The sequence below is a fragment of the Acomys minous genome (assembly GCF_964271855.1).
Source record: "Acomys minous genome assembly, chromosome: 11".
Lineage (NCBI taxonomy): Eukaryota > Metazoa > Chordata > Mammalia > Rodentia > Muridae > Acomys > Acomys minous.
The window spans coordinates 37,187,244-37,200,260 of NC_140492.1; the positions used below are offsets into that span (position 1 = coordinate 37,187,244).

At 43.5% G+C, this 13,017-nt stretch overlaps 2 protein-coding genes across 4 annotated transcripts in view; one reads left to right on the forward strand and one right to left on the reverse strand.

Annotated features, from left to right (window-relative positions):
* FILIP1L (filamin A interacting protein 1 like) overlaps positions 1–4,140 on the reverse strand; it is a 240,945-nt gene extending 236,805 nt beyond the window's left edge. The window contains exon 1 of the mRNA XM_084801231.1: positions 3,778–4,140. The gene's annotated coding sequence lies outside the window, so the exon portion shown is untranslated. The remainder of the gene's footprint in view (positions 1–3,777) is intronic.
* The window catches only part of CMSS1 (cms1 ribosomal small subunit homolog), a 293,718-nt gene that overhangs the window by 239,328 nt on the left and 41,373 nt on the right, over positions 1–13,017 (forward strand). The window lies entirely within an intron of this gene.

Here is a 13,017-nt window from a genome sequence, read left to right on the forward strand (position 1 = left end):
TCCATTCCCACCCACAAACTGGAGGGAAATTCATCAAAACATCTCCAAAGAATTACAGTTACAGCAAACTTTAAATAAGAGGACAAAAAAGAAAGAAGGAAGAGAGGAAACTGTGACCTGGTCATAGCTAACATAGATAGTACCGGCTCCGTGCAGCGGCACACAGTTGTCTGTTAGCAGCTGCGGTAGACCATCTGAAGGTGTTTCCTTCACAAGGCAGAGGTTTAACTGTGGAGGGCAGATCAACCCTGAGTGTAGCCAGCACACCACCTCAGGGACTCACATCAGAAACTGAACATAAACGAGGTGAAAGAGGAAGCCAGGGGAGCAGACACACTCATCTCTCTGCTTGCTGACCTCAGGAGCAGTGTGACCAGCCACTCCCGTTCCCACGCCTTTCCACCTTGACAGATCTATCCCTTCTTAAACTGGGAGCCAAAATAAGTTCTTCCTTTAGATTCTTCTGTCAGGTATGCTGTGACAAGAATAGTGACTGGTACAGCAGCAGCTCAGCATACTCCCAAATGTCACCAGAGCGAGCCGCATGCACTCCCAGACTGCTCCTCAGCTACATGGCTGGCACACTTAGCACTGTCTCACGTACAGGGTTTGGTTTGTCTGGGGTTTGTTTTCTTGTGGTGTCCTTTCTTCTTCCTGACAAATTGCTTCTCCACAAGACCCCCTCTGTCCTCCTCCAGAAGCAGGATCTAGAATAGGTGAGTCAGTGTTTTATGTTGCTAAGCTAACATAACTACCAGTTTAAATTCCATTTGTTTTTACATGTAGCTGAATAAGCTCATGTGCTCTGATGTTCTTGTCATAAATGATGTCAGGCTTTTTTTTTTTTTTTTGGTCCAGATGTGATAATGATTTTTATTCTTACCAGAATATGTTTATCTCAGTGTAATAGTGTGAGAGGTAAGTTCGGAGTTAAGCATCCTGGTTACCCACAAGGTACAAAGAAAAAAGCACAGCCTTCTTTAGTAAGGACATTAATTTTTTCATGATCCAGAGGGAACTATGGTCTAAGGAAAATGGAGACGGGAAATGACTATGGGGTAAGAGGTGTTGAGTCTCTCCCTGTTGCCATAGTGTCCAGTATACCAATACCATCTTCAACCAGTTAGTTCCTACAGGGTCTATGCATTCAGCCGGAAAAATCAGAATTTTCTAACCTATCACATAAAACTACTCTGAGGGGATACGTCAGACTGAAAAGAATAAGGGACTAACCCCTTAAGTTACCTAAATCCCAGTTTGTGATCTACCTATCCAGAAATCATACTATCTACCTCCCCTATTGCATAGGAACAGATGGCTCATACTTGATTTCTATGAACAAAACAAAACATTCGGTAAGTGTGACATTCTGACATCATACGATTTCTGCACTAAGGAGGGGGGCAGCACAGTAGTGTTATTCTGGCAGTGTGGACACAGTGAGTAACTGTCACACAGGCATAAACATCGTGAACATCTGTCCAACAGGAAACTTGATTGCTGAAAGATACATAATTTGCCATAAGGTGTTCTGTAAGGCGTTCCTGTCTGACCCAGTTCTGAAAAAGCAGACATTATCAGTAAGTGAGCCTTTTGTCTAGTGTCTATTGCTTGGTCCAGACTTCACCGTCTCTTCATGATTCTCAAGTAGTTATGCAAAATGTGTCCTCCCGTTTGAGAGCTGCTGCTGAGATGGTCTCCAGGAATGTCTCCATAGCTTAGAGATACTAAATGACCCTTTCCAGAGTAGGGAAACATTAATGGCCTTTTTAATCAGAAATGAAAATACTTAATCCTGGTAAACAATATGCTCATTACACTAGTATTTAAATCACTAGTGGATTCCTTCTACAAAGATGCTCAGAGCATTTGTCTCATTGACTGTTACACCCTTAACAACCCACATGGGGCCTAGGACAGGGGCTTTCCAGTGGTTAACGAGTGATCAACTGAGGTTAGCCCTGATACTAATGAAACCGCACCATACTTTGTTCAGTGTGAATAATTACTAAATGCTTGAAATCACCAATTCTAGACTACAGGAAGTAAATAGTTTAATACTTTAAGGCATCATGTCAAGCAAAGCATATTTTCTTGGTAACGAAATTTTGTTTTAGGTTAAGATAAAGAATAATGTGAACTCTGTCCTGAAAGAAAGAATAAACGGCTCACTTATTTAGGGAGTTTTCCCATCCTTGGACCTGCATAACTCTTGGCAAGTTGTATTCTCAGTCTCTCCAAATACATCATCAGTTTGAAGCCACGATAAAATATATCTAGTTACTGTGCTTCTGCCTGAGGCTAGTTCTCAACTGAAATTCTAGTTGAGTAAAGTTAAAAAGAGACAATTATACATGAACTTTAGTAGATGCTGAACTCTGAGAGTAAATCACAGTCCTTTCTTTCTAACCAGCACTTCTCTTTGCCCCAGCATTTTTTTTGAGTGGTTTTGCATTGGCTATAATCAAAATCCAAACCCCAGATCATTTTGAGAAATTATACAGGCAGGTCTCCTCAGAGATCTGTGTTAATTGCGCTACGTATTTGTTTCATTATTTGTTTTTAGAAGGTGGAAATAGCACACTGACATTATTGGCGCTTCTGGAAAATGTCAGTAACAAGAAGCTGCCATGTTCCTGATGCTGGTTGTACAGTTACATGTGCGGAAAATCTCCTACGTGTCAACTGATAGCTACAAAAATAACTATTTACAAGGAAAATTTGCTTTTGAGGGGTTGACAAATAGGACTGTATCATCACAACAAAGGCATTTTATCTGCAGCAGAAGGAGCATTGCAATGACCAACACACTGCACCATGCCCTTTTTATGCAGGTTTCATTTACCATGGAATATGTGAGTGTAGTTTGGCGACACTTTCATTGTACCTGCTCTAATGATTCCTGACACCATTTTTAAAAAGATGGTATCATTGGTCACTATGACAAGGAAAGATAAGCATTAAAAGTCACAGGCATCTTAAAGGAACACACAATTCCATTAAATGAACTCCTAGTCTATATACAAAATTCCCCAGCTGTCCAACACGTAACATGACACTCCACTGAGCACACTGAGCAGAGCTGACGCAGTCTTCTCTGCAGCAGCCTGAGATGGGATGCACCTGTGGCCATCCACTTGCCCTCTGGGTGGTAATCTGCGTTACAAATCCATAATAAGTATGGTTCGAGACCTGTTAGAACTTAATTTCCAAAGACCTGCTCTGTTCCCTGGCCCCCAATCAAATCCCAACATCACAGAAACAAATGTGAGCACAATGAAAAGACTATATTCTAGTCATCATCTGAAGATGGCCATCTCTTCTACTCTCTCTTAAGAAAAAGGAATTCATTCCCTGATCCTAGCAACTCCAGTATGCTCCTCTATTTTCATCCCATGATGACTCTGAAATTGCTTATGTTGATCACTTATATTTACAAAATCCAACTACTAACCAGAAAAGCAATGCGCTCAAACCTCTCTTTTTACTTCTTACCATCTATCTTAGTCTTAAGATGATAATAATAATTAAAATTTCCTTTGAATTTTCTTTCATTGACTACAATGTAACAAAACTTGCTATCAGAGCAGGACCTCTATTTTGCAATTGGGTCTTACCTATTTGAGCTGGAAAGTCTCCTTCATTAAATCTTAATCATACCTGAGATTTCCTCCCTCCCCTTGCATAATATCCCAAGAATCTTGCTTCTGAGGAGCATTGGATAACACAGACACATCCCAGGCCCCTTCTCAAACAGGGCAAGGACGCTTAGCTTACCGTACAGGTGCCTGTGCTCCGTCACACCTGCCGTTCTCTCGTCTGATCCCTGTCAAAAGCCAGTAGTGGAACCTGAGCACCCAACAACGTTTTCTTTTCTTCTTGGGCACCCTCTCACTTTTTGGTTTGTAGGCTTCAGAGTCACTGAAAGTGTGCAACCAGGGGCTGGTGACAGTTCTGCACAGGGGATGCAGCAGGGAGCCCAGCACTGGCTGGGCCCAAACACTAAATATAACCTTCTTTCCTTGCTGGGCAATGTCCTTCATACTCTGAAGACAGGCGACCTTGCCGAAACGCTCACCCCACAGCCTTGCCAGTCTCCAATGAAGAAAGGGTCTACCCGAACCCAGCGGCAAGATTAGGCGACAAGATTAGGCGACCCTACAGCCAGAAACCCTCTGCCCGCAGCAGACAAGTAGAGACAGGTATAGGCTGCCTGAGCGTGTCTGCATGTGTGTGTGTGTGTGCGCGCGGGTGTTTGTGTACTTGCATGCCTGTGCCCAGCAGCTGCTCTCCAGATTAAACAGACACCACTCGTTGGCAAGCATCTCTGAAACCTCCTCCTGGGTCATTTCAAATGCATGCGCACATCGTGGATTAGAGGAGAAACTGCCGGACACGGCCTGGGTCCCCTTCTCTGCTATGCTGCTGCCTCAAATCCCACTGTGAGCCTTAAAGAGCAGGGCCAGCATATCAGGAGCAAATAGCCAGGCACACATGAGGCTGCCCCTCAGTTTGCACCCTGCAGCTGTGAGCTGATGTAGGCTTTGTTTACTATGTAACTATCAAAGCCGTGGCCCTTATTTTGACAGCCATAACCCAAGGCACTGTGTGCAGACACTCACTGTTATTAACGCTGTGTTGCTCTTTAATTTGAATGCCTGCCCATTCCATTTAGTGTTACAGAAAACAGGGGAACAAACTGCTCAAAAACAAAATCAAAAAGCTCGACAGCAATACCCAACATCCAAATGCATATTTTTATTGCCATTAAATATTATTCAGGTGCTTGTGGAACTTTAGAGTTCTAAAATTAAAAGGCTCAATTTCATTTTCTCTAGGTGGCATCACTTGTTCAGGTGGGGGTGGATGGGATGGAGGAGCTGCAGACCTATGTCACGTACCTGCCAGCTGCCTCAAGTGCAGAATGTGCGTGGTCTGATCAGTCCTCATGGCGTCCTTTTAAATGAGCTATTCCTAGTGCTCAGATGAGAAAGTTACAGGTGACAAGCATTAATGAACTGACAGGTCTTACAGGTGATGGATGCTACATTAGGAATTCAAAATTGGATGTGAGTCCCTTGAAAGAAGCATGTGCTTTGGCTTTTTTTTTTTTAAATAATATTTGTGTGTGGCAAGGTTGTGGATGTGTGTGATGTGTGGATGTGAGTGTGTCTAATTAGGTCAGAGGACAGCTTGTGAGAATCAGTCTCCTTCTGCCATGTAAGTTTGAAGGATCAAATTCAGTGCCTTTATTCACCACCACCCCCAGCCATCTCACCAGTCCAGTGTCCTTTAGTTTTGATTAATAGCACTGCAACCAGTTCAGACTTACAGAAAGTATATATAACATATATACTAATTCTCAACTTTTAACAGTTTGTGTCTGCATCTTCTCTCCCTGTCCTCTGTATGGTTTTTTGCATATGTATATTGTTTCCTGAATTGATTTATATACTTCAGTGTGATTATCCTGAAACACAAGTATACACGTCTATTTAATCACAGCATAACAATCAAAATCAGTAAATTAGCATTGATTTATTCTAATCCATTAACCCCATCCAAATCTTTACAGAAGCCTTAATGGTACCCTTTAGACTATCTTTTAGTCTATAACTATAGTATGCATTTAATTATCATGTCTAGTTCAACTGAGATGTGCTATAATTATGAAATATATATAGGATTTCAACAAGTTAGCAAAAAATAGAAAATATTTCAATAATTTTAACTGCCTGTGATAAAACTTTGACCTATTAGATTAAAGGGAGTAAATTGTTTATATCCAAAAGGCAGGTACAACCAGTGTTCCCCGGGTGCCTAGAGAAGTATGTCTTACATCCACTCAATGCAGAATTACTCCAAATTTAGGAAGGAGGCTCCAGTACAGGCTGCAACACATGGAGACCTCGTGTTCAGTGAAATAAGCTAGGTTCAAATTGGCAAATACTTTTAGGATCCTACATCTGTCACTTAGAACTGTCAGAGTGACAGAAAAAGAAAGTAAAATGGGGTGACCAAAGACTTGGGAGAAGAGCAAGAAATGAGGAGTGTTGGTTTTTGAGAACAGATCATTCCAAATGACCACGAAGTCCTGGAATTCCCTGAAGAGTGTGCTGGCCTAATGCGTGGGTACTTGAAGGGACTGGGCAGCCCCACATGTGCACGGCAGAACAGGCTCCCTGAAGGTCACGCTTCCACTGAGCACAGTGACCAGTCATCCCAGTAAGCAAGAATCAAGGGAAAAGTGTCCCTGGTCTTGAGGTGATTTCTTCATCAATGTTTTGCTCTTGTTTGCACTGACAATTATGTCTTAGTTCTTTCCATTTTAGCACTGGTACTTTTCAAGTCTGTGAATTTATTATTTAAAGCGATTCATGGAAACCCCCTGTGCTTCTTTTGCTAGACTCATACAAGTGGTCACTGCTACCAAGGTCTAGCGCTAGTTCTAGTACACTGAACTTTAAAGGAGTTTTTTATCCGTGCGTTTTCTTCCTATGAATTGTGAAAAGTGGGTTCTTGGAAGATCTGGAAAGCAGGACACTGGAGACAGTTCTCATACACCCCAAAGCGTGGTTTCTCTTGATTCACATCCTACGTCTTGTCTTTCCTGTTGTCCCCTCTGCCCTCCAGGGTAATTAAGTGCCCTCTGTTTTCCGCAGAGCCTAATCACGTGTTTCCCTCAATTCCATGGTAGTGCGATTGCCAGCATACTTGTCTTTACCAAGCTAAGAGGAGGGTTCCTGTAGAGCAGATTGCTCCTTCCTGGCCCCCAGCAGTCAGTGCAAAAGAATAAATGATGGTGTATGACCACGTTGACAGGTAAACAAATGATGGTAGCAATACCAGAGTTAGAAAGCTTTGAGCCACTCTCAGGGTTGGGCATGTGGCACAGAGGTGTAGCACGTGCTTCCTGTGTGCAAGGGCTTGCGGGGTTTTTGTTTGGTTGGGTTTTTTTTTTTCCTCTAGCACTGATAAAAATGATAATTGAACAAGATCTCTTTTAGGTCACTTTTAAGTAAGAAACAGGAAAACTACACTATTTTAAATTTTTTCTAGCAGTTTATTACCAGCAAGCGTTACAAATTTAAATTTCATTTATGACCTTTCCCTATTGCCCTGTAAGGGGGACCAAAGACATATGTAAAAATGAAAGTGTGGACAATCCACGAAGTAGACAAACACCACCAAGCAAGCAGGTCTGCTAGAACGAGCGCCTCGGGTCCTTTGGAATGCACCTGAGGTAGCCTTTCAGAGCGTTGACTGTCATGGGCTTCACATCTCTCTGAAGTAAAAAGTGATATTAAGTTCTTGTTTTTTTGATGAGCAAGATGTGTCCTTGACCTCAGAGACTTGTTGTTGCAAATAATATGCACTGTCAGGTTTCCAGGGGCAATGTCTCCAAGTACTTTCAGAACACCAAGACACCAGGTGGCAGCTGCTGCGGCTCCAAGACACCTCAAGTGACCTATTTCAGTGTCATTATGCAATGCTTTTCTCAGCCTAGCTGCCCTTGCTCCATAGCCTTGTCCGTTGGTGTCACCACATAGTTCTTGCATGTCTGCACCCATGCACCCTTCCAATAGGCCTTAGTTCGTTGAAAATTAAGGGGAAGAAAAAGAAGAGACAATTCCAGCAGCTTTTCATGAACCAGTATATGAATACAAAAGTACGTAGTTCAGCCTTTCTCTCCTCTCATCCTTTCTAAAATGTTATTTTTTTCTTTTTTTCTAGTTTTACTTTCCTCCTTACACATGTTATAAGGAGACACTGAGCCAGACAATACATTTTAATTTTTCAGATCAAACCTTGCCTTAACTCTTATTGATTCTAATGGCTGAAGACAAGTATGCATATCAGTATAATTCACGTAACAGACTTACTCTCCACATCACATTGTCAGGAATTGCGCTGGGTGTTGGTACTAAAAGACAAAATAAAGTGCTGTCCTGTTTGCTATGAGCTCAATCTAGTGACAGAGACAACCGTGCAAATTCCAGGGTTTAATGGGGCTGTGCCTTACAGTGTGGGGGCTGAATAATGTGGTTGAACCTTTTAGAGGTGGGTGTCAGGGAGACTCTGTGGAATGGGGTGTAAATATTTGAGCTGGACACCCTGGGAAGAAGACCGGGCTTCTTCCCGGGAAGTAGCCCTGGGCACGGAACCATGGATGCCTTCAGCAATAGGAAGCTGCTCCTTTGCCTCAAGTACTGGGCCACAGCGACCAGCTTTGGACCAGGTAAAACAGTCTTTGCCCAGGCTGGAATGATGAAGGGTCTTTTAGATGCATGAAATCTCCTGCACTGTGTACATTATGGAGAGCCACTGGTGACATTTCCTCAGGAAATTAGTTAGGGAGCTAGAATTGGGAACACAGAAGAGTGAAGCTCCCCAACAACTTTTTCTAAGACTCTGGAATGTTTCCCCTGAAAAGGAACTTGGACTTCATCTAATTCTAGCCTTTTGTTTTATTCTTGAAAATTGTATAGCTATCTTTAACACCACTGGCTGTCTCATGCTTGGTATGAGGCAGACACTTGGGTAAGAGCCTCTTTCACGTCAACCAATGATTAGCAATTTGTAGCACCTAGAGGATGCTGACGGCTTAGAGGCCAACCCCTGTGGGGCCAAGGCGTGGTGAGCCTGTCCCAAGCAGGGAGACCAGTGACATTCATTACAAGTGGGATATTTCAACACCACTTGGAGACTCTGGGCTGGGGATGGCAATAGCTTGGCTCCAGGTAGTCTGAACTGGGGCCTGATCCAAGCAGCAGCTAAGAAATGGAGAGTTTGTATACACTGAGGCAACCAAGGGGAAAGACCAGTGCTAAGGAGTGAGCACGTGAGAAGGCAACTGGAGGAAAGCTGCTTTTCATCAGTACAAGTCTTTGTGGCTGGCCCAGAGCCCCTCCAGTGAGCACCCAAATGATTCTCGACCTGGTGGCCGGTTCCTGGTCATCTGCCAGGCTTGGTTTCAGTGAGCCCAAACCAGTCCGAAAACAGTCTTGGGGTCTTCCATTTTAGCCACTGGGCAGGATGGAGAGGCAGACCTGGCACCAGGGTACCCCAGAGCATACAGGCAACTTCATAAGATGGCAGCCCGAGGCAGAGCCAAATGACAGAGCAACCAGGGTGTTCCCTTAGAGTGGCCTCCCCGGCTCCCAGGATTCCATTGTGCTCTCTGTTCTTGGTGTTCTGCTGCTGCACTGTGAGGTTCTTTATAATTTTTCCCAAGTTCAGAAACACCAAGCCACACACATAATAGCAACTTTGCGTTCAACCACAAATGTCTTTAAATAAGAAAGCACTGCCCCGTCCCCACTCAAACTGTACTGTGTGCCAAACCTGGTCTTTTAAAGCAGTCCTTTTGAAATGGCCTAATTGTACCCATAAGTTAGGTCTCCATTCTCTCAGCCTCACAAGTCAGTCAGGGTGGTCCTAGTTAAAATGAATCCATGAACACTCATAGAAACACAAGATTTACAGTAGTATAATAATATTTGTGGTAGTCAAAACAATAAAAAGATGCTCTTTGTGTTCTAAATTTATTATTTGTAATTATAGCCATTCATCTATTCATTGGTCATTTATTTGTTTAGCACTGTCCTGAATAGTAAAAATACTTTTTAAGTAGACATTAACCATCCTTGCCATTTTAGATTTTGAAATCTGCAAGAGGAATAAAATAAGTACCTGGGCTGTGTAGTGTAGCTCAGTTGGTAGAGTGCTTGCTTAACATGCAAGAGGCCTTGGGGTGAGCCCTGAATAACATATACACTGGTATGGTGCTGTGCTCTAATACTAGCATTCAGGAGAAAGAGCAGAAGTTCAAGGTCCTCAGCTATGTAGCAAGTCCAGGACCAGACTGGGCTACCAGACTGTCTCAAAAAAAAAAAAAAAGTAGCCAGTAATCACAGTAATCAGATAATTACAATTAATGATAGTGCTATGACAAAAGAGAAAGCCAAGGGAAGGACATGCATGTTAAGCTGCCTGGGACTTTTTTTTTAAGATTTATTTATTTATTATGTACACAGTACTTTGTCTGCATGTACACCAGAAGAGAACACCAGATCTTATTATAGATGATTGTGAGCCACCATGTGGTTGCTGGGAATTGAACTCAGGACCTCTGGAAGAGTGAGCAGAGCTCTTAACCTCTGAGCCACCTCTCCAGCCCCAACCTGGGACTTTTCTAAAGAAGGAACATTTATAAGACCAGTGCTATATAAAAACTAAGAAGGATGGTCCTTCCAGGTAGAACTTGTAAGGCCCTGAGATGACAAAGGGTGTGGCACATTGTAGGAGCTCCAGGGTGTGGCTAGAACACGTTAGGGCACAGATCAGAGTATAGACGCCAAATCTTGGGAACCCTGCCTGTAGCTCCTACCAGGAATAATGATCTCACTGTCTAACAAAGGAACACACAAAGTGAAAGCAACTCAGCAAAGCAGCTGTTTTTGCAAAAAACTGCCCACCAACCCAGCTGGCTGGCCCTAGGCTGCACACACTCTTGGTGACCATTCTAAGCAGGGCGTGGCTGAGTAGTCTCTCCCTGCACTGCTAGGGTCCTAGCTCACAGCCTTTTGTGATTGGCTCATTTCAGAAGGCTCAGCAGAAAGGTGAGGAAGGAGAGCAATACAAAGTGAGAGGTTAAAACATCTGAATGGAGGTTGTATAAGATGGGAGAGACAGAAGTCTCACAACGTGGGAGTATTCATTAGCCTTCTCTTTAGGAGTAGAACTTACAGAATGAAGAGGGTTGGGAATGGAGAGAGAAAATGTTTAGAGTGGTTTACTGGCTAGACCATCAATGGCTGCCTACAAAGACAAAGACCAAAAACACAGTAGTTGTTTAGCCCACTGGCTGTGTCAGCTGGTCTTCAGTCTACTCCAGGATCCTGAAGAGGTAGGCTCGCATGCCAGTGAGAAGCAGCAGGCCGAGAGCACAGTCTTCCTTGCCCCATGTCCTTTATAGAGGCTGCCGTAGAAGGTGTGGTCCAGAGTAAAGGTGGATCGTCCCACCTCAAAAGATCTGGATTTAAGGTAGGCCTTCCTTCACACCTGAAAAGAACCAGATTAAAAGTAGGTCTTTCAACTTCAAATGATTTAATTAAGAAAAATGCCTCGCAGCTGTACCCAACTGCTTGGGTTTTAGTTAATTCCAGATGTAGTCAAGTTGACAGCCAAGAACAGCCACCACAAGTCCACCCTTCAACTTGACACACAATCGTATCTCCTTACGTCATGCTTAATTTACAAAGGAAAGCAATGACCAGGAAAAAATTATGCCTAACACGATATCTGTCACATGTACAATCACACATTCATTATGTATTTAACCAGGTCATATTTATGCATAACATATCTATCCCTTGTACAACCCCAAATGCTTTATAAATTTTAAAATAAATGGCAATGCTCTTTAAGGAACATTTGGGGGTTATCTTAAAACTGATATTCTCCTAATTGATGTTACATTACCTGAAAAAGAAATTGAGGACAGAAAACACAAGTATTTTAACAAAATGTAATTGACTTGTGTCGATTTTAATTCTCATTTAGCCTTAGCGGCTGTCTGTAACCACCTTCCTCTGCTGTCCGTTCTATATTTCCTCTGCTGTCCGTTCTATATTCCCTCTGCCCTCAGCAAGCACCTCAGCAGGCCTTGGTTATTTCCCTGGATCCATACCATCATTTCTGAAAACTCTGGGCCCTTTGTCATCCTGCCTGGGTTAGATTACCTAGTGTCACACTGATTTTAATCACAGTGAACATGGTAGGTGCCCTGAAGGATCTCCTGCACTCCAGACCTAACCCTCCTCCTTACCTCCTCCGTGGAGAAGCAGCCCGACTCCCCCATGGTAATGTGGGTCAGTCATCCCTTCCAGCACTGCTGTTCCTTTCCTAGTCTATTGGCTTAAGGGCATCAGAAGCCCCAGGTGGCCAAGGAGTGTCTGAGCTTCCATTCAGTGGAATGTTTGTTGTGGCTCCTGGCATGAGTGCTCCCATTTTGGAACCAAAACTTCTAGGCCAGCAGAACTTGAGGTTACAGGAACAGGAAGCAAAAATCTTCCTACTGAGGTTACTAGGGGTGATAGTGAGTGACACTATTTCCTTTTCTACTCGTTGATTCCTGTATCCATGGTGTGGAAGGCTGGCAGGCTTTGTCCCAGGTGAAAGCAGTCTTGACAGGCTTTGCCCCTTGGAAACACCATGGATACCCCACCGAGATGGACGTTGGGATAGACTGAGAAGAGCCATCCTGGATCTGGAATTCAGGAAACAGACCTGGACTCCAGCCCGGCTATTGTGTTTCCAATCGAACATCAATGAAAAGAGAAAGCTGAAAGGAGACTGGCCATTGTGCTCCTAGAGAGAGATGCAGGTAGAGAGGAGAAGAAAAGGCTTCAGGTTCAGACCACGAGGGCCCAGATCAGGGCAAGGACCAGTGTGCAGGCCTGGAGACACCTAGGGATCCGTTCTGTGGAACTGTTATTGGAAGGTTTATTCTTGTTTCCCTTTAACCTTTTTTCCCTCCTGTATAGGATAGTTGGGTTGTATAATAAAGTCTAATTGTTAAGAAGCAGAGGCAACACCGTGGATGCTGGCTATGGGAGTAACTGTACTATACATTGGACACTGATTAAAGGCATATACTTGCCTTCTGGTGGACACTGCCCCAGCCCTCCAGACTGCTGCCACCTAATTGGCACGTAACTGTGTCATCAAAAGGCCATTCCATCTTTCTGTCAGACCATCTGCTTCAGGTAAGAGCAATGGATTCCATGACTGTGGGCCCACTGCTACACTTCTCTGTGAAGTGAATTCCTTGATGAGAAGCAATATTGTGTTGAATACCATGATGATGGATAAGGCATTGTATAGGTCCATGGATGGTGGCTTTGGCAGAAGCATTACATGCAGGAAAGGCAAATTCATGACCAGAATAAGTATCTATTCCAGGAAAGAAAGTGCTGTCCTTCCCATGGAGGAAGTGCTCCAGTGTAGTCAGCC